This window comes from Sapajus apella, unplaced genomic scaffold, assembly GCF_009761245.1.
Source record: "Sapajus apella isolate SASKATOON/1434 unplaced genomic scaffold, GSC_monkey_1.0 scaffold102, whole genome shotgun sequence".
NCBI classification, from domain to species: domain Eukaryota; kingdom Metazoa; phylum Chordata; class Mammalia; order Primates; family Cebidae; genus Sapajus; species Sapajus apella.
This window is the reverse complement of record NW_022437042.1, coordinates 4,168,013-4,178,635: the sequence shown is the minus strand read 5'-3', so window position 1 is coordinate 4,178,635 and position 10,623 is coordinate 4,168,013. Positions and strand designations below refer to the sequence as shown.

Here is a 10,623-nt window from a genome sequence, read left to right as displayed (position 1 = left end):
GGGGTCCAGAGCATAAAAAAAGAAAAGGAAAAATGCAGCTTGCCAACAGACCACTACCAAATCACCATAACAGACACTCTGCTAGAAGAGAACTGATCAGGCCATTATGCTACTGGACAACAAGACAATCATCTGAGTTGGAATGCTGAATCTCTGCAACTCCAAGACATCTTGGATTTTTTTTAACCTCACGTTGCATACAATCTATGGAATATTTAGTTCATTTGCAATTTACAATTTTTGATGACTAAAATTGGAAAAGTATTAGTATATTCCTACTGGCTTTATATATTAGTATTGGGCTGTCACTATTACCCAGATTATTTAAAATGTAAATTTTCTTTACTCATTAGATTGGAAGCTCCTTAAGGGCAAGGGCTACTTCTGTATTATTCATCTTCATGCCATGTCACTTACAACCTAGTAGATAATAAATATCTATTGAGCTGAACTGACTTTGTCTGACTAAAAGTGAGTCCAATACACAAAGATTACTAGATTGTAGGTTGGTTTGACACAAATTTAATTTTGAAACCAAAAATGAACTACAGACACACTGCCTGAGAGAGGCAGGCTCTCTATCCCTGTAATACCTACTCTCAGGAATATGGGTAAACTAAGTTTCCCTTAAGCACAGTATCTAAAGACCCTGATATATCTGCTAGTTTAATCTCTTTGAATTTTCACGCATGACCTAATGTTTAGAAAATGACAAGGCTCATACATGTAGTGACATCCCTGATTAACAGCGAACAGCAGAGGTCTCAGACTCAGGGGAAGCAAGGAACGTAGTCCATATCACCAAGGCAACACAGTCAGTGTACCTCAGCACAGTAGAAAAACAGACACAGATGTTGATGTTGAATATTTAAAAAGTGTTCCTTATACCCACTGTAACAGTGGTTAGACACAAGGATGAATTATTTCAAAAACCAAGCTATTAAAAGTTTTTACTTCTCTAATGTGTGTATGTGTGCTTTGTTTTCCATTGTTAATACTCCACAGGCAATCTTGGTCAAGTAACATTATTTTAGCACCATAAATAAAGACTTAAAGCTTGATTTTGACATAAATGAATCATATATTCTCTTTTTAAGAACATAAGGAGCTAAAGGCCTCAAATAGGGTACCTCCTTCCTCAAATAGGGAGACATCTGAATTTGAAGCCAGTAAGTCAGCAAAAAATGAAACTATCTGTTGAAGAAACCTCCCTGGAAGATGACTTACAAATGAGCTACTGATGAGACTATTTATACTTTTATGGACCAGGAATAAATATGGTAAGCTGCAGAATAAAACTGTCACAACAAAAGGAAAACTACATGGGCTAGGAAAGAGACAAGATTTTGGCAGAAATAAGCATTCTAATTAACGATGAAGCAGGAAGAATTCTCCAAGTCTTACCTCAGCACAACTGAAATATTAACCCAATTTATCAACCTTCCTTTGCGCGTATCTATGTTTACCAAGAAACTTCCTGTTTCCTACTTGTTTACCGTAGGCAGACCTATCACCATGAATTAATACATTTATATTCTAACTGGCAAATCTCCAAGTCTTACAAGTTTCGTCAGTGGGAAGTGGTTTCTCAAGTTGAGGGTCAGACCCTGGATCTATGTACATCTATGTTGCATCCTGGGAAACCCAGCTGGAACAGCCAGCCAAATGATCTCTCTTTTTACTATCCACCATCACCTTTCTCACCAACTTCTAACTGTAACACAGGTCACCACAATCTTGTAAATGTCTGTATCCATCTGAAAAATAAAATCACATGTCATATATTGGTAAACAACCAAATGAAGATGGCTAAGACACTAGAGTAACAGCAAAGTAATTAGGAAGAAAAATGGTTTTTATCAATAAATAAATCCACAACTGCTCTTTTAACTCCCAAAACAGATTACTATTCTTACTAAAGCAGGTCCATGTCCCTCATATTCCACTTATAGGAGATATACATTCTTTGAGGAATCCAGTGGGGACCTAAATCTAGATGTTCTGGGCATCTGTTTGGTATGACTTTACTCAAAAGAAGGCACTAAAAAAACTGAACCTGAATCTGATCAATCTTATTTGTTTACAGGATATACAAGAGGCATAAAAACAAGTTAATGACTTCACAGTGATAAAATCAACAAAATCCAGAATATGTGTGGAAACCTTAAAGACAAAACAACTAGATTTCTTTTTTCTTTCTTTTTTTTTTTTGAGACGGAGTTTCACTCATGTTACCCAGGCTGGAGTGCAATGGCGTGATCTCGGCTCACCGCAACCTCCGCCTCCTGGGTTCAGGCAATTCTCCTACCTCAGCCTCCTGAGTAGCTGGGATTACAGGCATGCACCACCATGCCCAGCTAATTTTGTGTATTTTTAGTAGACGGGGTTTCACCATATTGACCAGGATGGTCTCGATCTCTTGCCCTCATGATCCACCCGCCTCGGCCTCCCAAAGTGCTGGGATTACAGGCTTGAGCCACCGCGCCCGGCCTACAACTAGATTTCTTAAACAATTTAAAGGGGAAAAGAAAAGGTAACTTATAAATTAAATAAACTTCAATAAATAACAACCAAATCCAATGTACGAACCTTGTGTGGTACCCATTACAAACAAACCAACATTTAAGAAGAGACAAGAGAATTTGAACAGTCTAGACAGCTGATCACATTAAGATACAGATAAACTTTTTAGGTGTCATAATGATGTTGTAGGGGTTGTTAATTTTTAAAGATAGATACTAAAGTAGTTATGACTCCAGGCATGGTGACTCATGCCTGTAATCCCAGCACTTTAGGAGGCTGAAGGAGAGTGGATCACTTGAGGCCAGGATTTCAAGGCCAGCCTGGCCAACTACTAAATATACAAAAATTAGCCAGGCACAGTGGCTCATGCCTGTAATCCCAGCACTTTGGGAGGCTGAGCAGGGACGGATCACTTGAGGCCAGGAGTTCGAGACCAGTCTGGCCAAAATAGTAAAACCCCGTCTCTACCAAAAATACAAAAATTAGCTGGGCATGGTGGCAAACACCTGTAATCCCAGCTAATCAGGAGTCTGAGGCACGAGAGTAGCTTGAAACCAGGAGGCAGAGGTTACAGTGAGCCAAGATTGCACCACTGCACTCCAGCCTGGGCAACAGCGCAAGACCCTTTTTCAAAAAGAAAGAATAAAGTAGTTATGGATGAAATGATAGGATGTCTGCGATTTGCTCTGAAATAATTGGGGAATGGGGAGAAGTAATTCAGGTACAGATGAAATAAGACTAACCATAAACTGAAACTAAGTGATGTATATGGAAAGGTCCATTATACTATCCTCCAGACTTTAGAATATGTTTAGAATTTTCCGTAATAAAAAGGTTTTAAAAAAACAACAACAAACAAAAAACACACACATCGGGGGAAGATGGCAGACTAGGAACAGCTCAGGATTTCAGCTCCCAGTGAAAGAGCAGACAGTGAGTGGACGCCGCATTTCCAGACGGATTTTTATTGCCCACAGACCAGGAGATTTTCAGGCGGAAGAGCCCCACAGGTAGCCAGTGCAGCTGTTTCGGCTAGCATGGCTGTTTTGGCCTGCGCGGCTGCTTTGCCCACGCCCTGGCACGGCAGTTCTCCATACAAGACACTGGTCCGGGTGCCCTCTTAGCTGGCAATTGGAGCCCTGAGATGGCAGAGTCACCCATTCATCTGACATAGCGAGCCAGGCCAGGAGATTCCTGGGCAAAAAAACCACCAGGAATCTCAGCACCGCTGTTTCAGCCGGCTCGGTGAGTCGCCGCACGGGAGATCCCGACGCCTTTTCAACAGGTGACTGGAACACCTGGAAGACAGTCGACCGTTGAACTGAAAAAAAAAAAAAAAAAAAAAAGAGACTCCTAGAAGTAGGGGAGCGAGGAGACCAGGCTCGGCTGGCCCCCCCCCCCCCCCCCCACCAAAAAAAAAAAAAAAAAAAAAAACAGTAATTGAAAACGCTCTGGGTTGAGAGTTTCACAGCAAGCACAGCTGAACCCAGGATGGTCCGCCATTACTGAGACACTCCACCACTACAGAGGCAGTCTGACCATCGCTGAGGCAGCCCGCCATTGCTGAGGCAACCCACTGTTGCCAAGGCAACCTGCCACTACAGAGAGAGTCCGCCATAACAGAGGCAGGCCACCATTGCTGAGGCAGTTCTAACTACACCCATATAAACAGGACTGCAGGGAAGATCACTCGGCACCTGGGCGAAGCCCACAGCAGCTCAGCAAAGCCTCTGCAGGCAGACAGTGACTAGGCTGCCTCCTCGCTGGGCAGGACAGCCCTGAAAGAAAAAAAAGGCAGCAGCACAACGGAAACTCATAAATAAAGCCCTAACTCCCCGGGACAGAGCAACTGGGAAAAAAAAAGGGAGTTTATGAGTACTGCTGCAGCAGACCTAAACGCACCTGCCCAGCAACTCTGAATGAACAACGGAGCTCACAGCTCAGGACTTGAGTTCCAATAAAGGACAGACTGTCGCCTCAAGCAGCTCCCTGACCCCCGTATATCCAAGAGTCACCTCATAAATGAGAGAACAGACTGACATTTGGCGGGTATCCTTCTGGGACAAAGATAGCAGAGGAAGAAACTGGTAGCAACCCTTACCGTTCTGCAGCTGCTGCAGGTGATCCCCAGGCAAGCAGGGCCTGGAGTGGACCTCAGCAGTCCTACAGCAGAGGGGCCAGACTGTTAGAAGGAAAGCTAAGAAAAAGAAGTAACTTCAGCATCCACAAACTGGAAGTTCACTGAGAGACCCAATCTGAAAGTAAGTAACTACAAAGACAACAGGCGGATAAACCCACAAAGATGGGAAAAAACCAGCGGAAAAAAGGGTGAAAACACCCGAAACCAGAATACCTCTCCTCCTAAAAGGGATCACAACTCCTCACTAACAAGGGATCAAGGCTGGAGGGAGAAGGAGTGTGATGAAATGACAGAATCGGACTTCAGAAGGTGGGTAATAAGAAACTTCTGTGAGCTAAAAGATGTTCTAACCCAATGCAAAGAAACTAAGAACCTTGAAAAAAGATTTGACGAAATGCTAACGAGAATGGACAACATAGAGAGGAATATAAGTGAATTGATGGAGCTGAAAAACACAACACGAGAACATCGCAAAGCATGCACAAGTTTCAACAGCCGAATTGACCAAGCAGAAGAAAGGATATCAGAGGTCGAAGATCAACTCAATGAAATAAAACGAGAAGGCAAGAATAGAGAAAAAAGGGTAAAAAGGAATGAACAAAGTCTCCAAGAAATGTGGGACTATGTGAAAAGACCTAATCTACGTTTGATAGGTGTACCTGAATGTGACAAAGAGAATGAATCCAAGCTGGAAAATACTCTTCAGGATATTATCCAGGAAAACTTCCCCAACCTAGCAAGGCAGGCAAATATTCAAGTCCAGGAAATACAGACAACACCACAAAGTTATTCCTCAAGAAGAGCAACCCCAAGGCACATAATGGTGAGATTCACCAGGGTTGAAATGAAGGAGAAAATGCTGAGGGCAGCCAGAGAGAAAGGTCGGGTTACACACAAAGGGAAGCCCATCAGACTCACAGCAGATCTCTCAGCAGAAACCCTACAAGCCAGAAGAGAGTGGGGACCAATATTCAACATCCTTAAAGAAAAGAACTTTCAACCCAGAATCTCCTATCCAGCCAAACTAAGCTTCAAAAGTGAACGAAAAATAAAATCCTTTGTGAACAAGCAAGTACTCAGAGATTTCATCACTACCAGACCTGCTTTACAAGAGCTCCTGAAAGAGGCTCTACACGTAGAAAGGAACAACCAGTACAAGCCACTCCAAAAACATGCCAAATGGTAAAGAGCATCAACACAATCAAGAATCTGTATCAACTAACGAACAAAACAGCCAGCTAGCATCAAAATGGCAGTATCAAATTCACACATAACAATATTATCCCTAAATGTACATAGACTAAATGCCCCAACCAAAAGACACAGACTGGTAAACTGGATAAAAAGCCAAAACCCATTGGTGTGCTATATCCAGGAACCCATCTCACATGCAAGGATACACAAAGGCTCAAAATAAAGGAATGGAGGAAGATTTACCAAAAAAAATGGAGAGCAAAAAAAAGCAGGAGTTGGAATTCTCATCTCTGATAAAATAGACTTTAAAGGAACAAAGATCAAAAGAGACAAAGAGGGACATTACATAATGGTAAAAGGATCAATGCAACAAGAAGAGCTAACGATCCTAAATATATATGCACCCAATACAGTAGCACCCAGACACATAAGGCAAGTTCTTAATGACTTACAAAGAGACTTAGACTCCCACACAATAATAGTGGGAGACTTTAACACCCCATTGTCAATATTAGACAGATCAACCAGACAGAAAATTAACAAGGATATCTAGGACCTGAACTCAGACCTGGAACAAGCAAACCTAATAGACATTTACAGAACTCTCCACCCCAAATCCACAGAATATACATTCTTCTCAGCACCACATCACACCTACTCTAAAATTGACCACATAATTGGAAATAAATCACTCTTCAGCAAATGCAAAAGAACGGAAATCATAAGAAACAGTCTCTCAGACCACAGTGCAATCGAGTTAGAACTCAGAATGCAGAAACGAACTCAGAACCGCACAGCTTCATGAAAACTGAACAACTGGCTCTTGAATGTTGACTAGATAAACAATGAAATGAAGGCAGAAATAAAGATGTTCTTCAAAACCAACAAGAACGAAGATACAACATACCAGAATATCTGGGACACATTTAAAGCAGTCTCTAGAGGAAAATATATGGCAATAAGTGCCCACATGAGAAGCAAGGAGAGATCAAAAATTGACACCCTGGCATCAAAATTGAAAGAGCTAGAGGAGCAAGATCAAAAAAACTCAAAACCTAGCAGAAGACAAGAAATAACTAAGATCAGAGAAGAACTGAAGGAGATAGAGACACAAAAAATCCTTCAAAAAAATCAGTAAATCCAGGAGCTGATTTTTGGAAAAGATCAACAAAACAGACAGACCACTAGCCAGATTAATAAAAAAGAAAAGAGAAAATAACCAAATTGATGCAATAAAAAACGATAAAGGGGATATCACCACAGATTCCACAGAAATTCAAACCATCATCAGAGATTATTACAAAAAACTCTATGCACATAAACTAGTAAACCTGGAAGAAATGGATAAATTCCTGGACACTTGCCTCCTCCCAAGCCTAAACCAGGAAGAAGTTGAAACCCTGAATAGACCGATAACAAGGTCTGAAGTTAAGGCAGCAATTAAGAGCCTACCACCCAAAAAATGGTCCAGATGGGTTCACAGCCAAATTCTACCAGACATACAAAGAGGAGCTGGTACCATTCCTTCTGAAACTATTCCAAATATTCCAAAAAGAGGGAATCCTTCCCAAATCATTTTATGAGACAAACATCATCCTGATACCAAAACCCGGCAGAGACTCAACTAGAAAAGAAAACTTGAAGCCAATATCCATGATGAACATAGATGCAAAAATCTTCAATAAAATACTGGCAAGCCCATTGCAACAGCACATCAAAAAGCTTATCCACCATGATCAAGTAGGCTTCATCCCAGGGATGCAAGGCTGGTTCAACATACGCAAGTCTATAAACGTAATTCACCACATAAACAGAAGCAAAGACAAAAACCACATGATTATCTCAATTGATGCAGAGAAGGCCTTTGACAAAATTCAACAGCCCTTTATGCTAAAAACCCTCAATAAACTAGGTATTGACGGAAAGCATCTCAAAATAATAAAAGGTATCTATGACAAACCAAAAGCCAATATCATACTGAATGGGCAAAAACTGGAAGCATTCCCTTTGAAATCGGGCACTAGACAAGGATGCCCTCTCTCACCACTCCTATTCAATATAGTACTGGAAGTTCTAGCCAGAGCCATCAGGCAAGAAAAAGAAATAAAGGGTATGCAAATAGGAAAAGAGGAAGTCAAATTGTCTCTATTTGCAGACGACATGATTGTATATCTAGAAGACCCCATCGTCTCAGCCCAAAATCTCCTGAAATTGATAAGCAACTTCAGCAAAATCTCAGGATAAAATCAATGTGCAAAAATCACAAGCATTCCTATACACCAATAACAGACTTAAAGAGAGCCAAATCAAGAACGAACTGCCATTCACAATTGCTACAAAGAGAATAAAATACCTAGGAATACAACTAACAAGGAATGTAAAAGACCTCTTCAAGGAGAACTACAAGCCACTGCTCAATGAAGTAAGAGAGGACACAAACAGATGGAGAAACATTCCATGTTCATGGTTAGGAAGAATCCATATCATGAAAATGGCCATACCACCCAAAGTAATTTACAGATTCAATGCTATTCCCATCAAGCTACCAATGACCTTCTTCAAAGAACTGGAAAAAAACACCTTAAACTTCATATAGAAGCAAAAGAGAGCCCGCATAGCCAAGTCAATTCTAAGCAAAAAGAACAAAGTGGGAGGCATCACACTACTGGATTTCTAACTATACTACAAGTCTACAGTAATCAAAACAGCATGGTACTGGTACCAAAACAGAGATATAGACCAATGGAACAGAATAGAGGCCTCGGAGGCAACACAACATATCTACAACCATCTGATCTTTGACAAACCTGACAAAAACAAGCAATGGGGAAAGGATTCCCTGTTTAATAAATGGTGTTGGGAAAACTGGCTAGCCATGTGCAGAAAGCAGAAACTGGACCCCTTCCTGACACCTTACACTAAAATTAACTCCAGATGGATTAAAGACTTAAACATAAGACCTAACATCATAAAAACCCTAGAAGAAAATCTAGGCAAAACCATTCAGGACATAGGTGTAGGCAAGGACTTCATGACCAAAACACCAAAAGCATTGGCAACAAAAGCCAAAATAGACAAATGGGACCTAATCAAAATCCACAGCTTCTGCATGGCGAAAGAAACAGTCATTAGAGTGAATCGGCAACCAACAGAATGGGAAAAATTTTTGCACTCTACCCATCTGACAAAGGACTGATATCTAGAATTTACAAAGAACTAAAACAGATCTACAAGAAAAAAACAAACAAGCCCATTCAAAAGTGGGTGAAGGATATGAACAGACACCTTACAAAAGAAGACATACATGAGGCCAACAAACATATGAAAAAATGCTCATCATCACTGGTCATCAGAGAAATGCAAATCAAAACAACATTGAGATACCATCTCACGCCAGTTAGAATGGCGATCATTAAAAAATCTGGAGACAACAGATGCTGGAGAGGGTGTGGAGAAATAGGAACACTTTTACACTGTTGGTGGGAGTATAAATTAGTTCAACCATTGTGGAAGACAGTGTGGCGATACCTCAAGGACCTAGAAATAGAAATTCCATTTGACCCAGCAATCCCATTACTGGGTATATATCCAAAGGATTATAAATCGTTCTGCTATAAGGACACACGCACACGAATGTTCATTGCAGCGCTGTTTACAATAGCCAAGACCTGGAACCAACCCAAATGCCCATCAATGATAGATTGGACAGGGAAAATGTGGTATATATACACCATGGAATATTATGCCGCCATCAAAAATGATGAGTTCATGTCCTTTGTAGGGACATGGATGAACCTGGAAACCATCATTCTCAGCAAACTGACACAAGAGCAGAAAATCAAACACCGCATGTTCTCACTCATAGGCGGGTGTTGAACAATGAGAACACATGGACACAGGAAGGGGAGCACTACACACTGGGGTCTGTTGGGGGAAAATGGGGGAGGGACGGGGGGGGTGGGGAGGAGGGGAGAGATAGCATGGGGAGAAATGCCAGATGTAGGTGAAGGGGAGGAAGGCAGCAAATCACACTGCCATGTGGGTACCTATGCAACAATCTTGCATGTTCTTCACATGTACCCCAAAACCTAAAATGCAATAAAAAAAATTAAAAAATAGGCCTGGCGCGGTGGCTCACGCCTGTAATCCCAGCACTTTGGGAGGCCGAGGTGGGTGGATCACGAGGTCAAGAGATCGAGACCATCCTGGTCAACATGGTGAAACCCCGTCTCTACTAAAAATACAAAAAATCAGCTGGGCATGGTGGCGCGTGCCTGTAATCCCAGCTACTCAGGAGGTTGAGGCAGGAGAATTGCCTGAACCCAGGAGGCGGAGGTTGCGGTGAGCTGAGATCGCGCCATTGCACTCCAGCCTGGGTAACAAGAGCGAAACTCCGTCTCAAAAAAAAAACAAAAAAATAAAAATTAAAATTAAAAAAACTGAGATCAGATGATAGATTCAAAAAAAAAAAAAAAAAAACCACACACACACACACAAGAGAAGGAGCACTGCTGGGTTCCCTGGAGAACAGAATAAAATTCCTAGTCTAGTTTCTAGCCCCATTTACTAGACAGTTTCTCTAGAGTTCTACCATACAGTGGCAATCCATTGACCAAGTCCTGCTCTTCATTCTTTTATCATTAGCCTCATAAAGGACGTTAGGTTGTCTGAGTTTGGTTACTTACCAGATACCTTTTAATGTCCCAGTTTGCTACCCAATTTTAACTTGAATTTAAGAAAACTTAAAATAATTTCTGAAGCTAACA

The 10,623-nt window shown here is 41.3% G+C and overlaps 1 long non-coding RNA gene across 1 annotated transcript; it reads right to left on the bottom strand.

The window, feature by feature from the left end:
- Positions 1-2,057: 2,057 nt before the first annotated feature.
- On the bottom strand, positions 2,058-2,838 carry LOC116536636. Its single transcript, XR_004262731.1, has 2 exons — positions 2,512-2,838; positions 2,058-2,194 (listed from the first exon to the last, which is right to left on the bottom strand). It is a non-coding gene; the product is annotated as an uncharacterized LOC116536636 (long non-coding RNA).
- Positions 2,839-10,623: the final 7,785 nt, after the last annotated feature.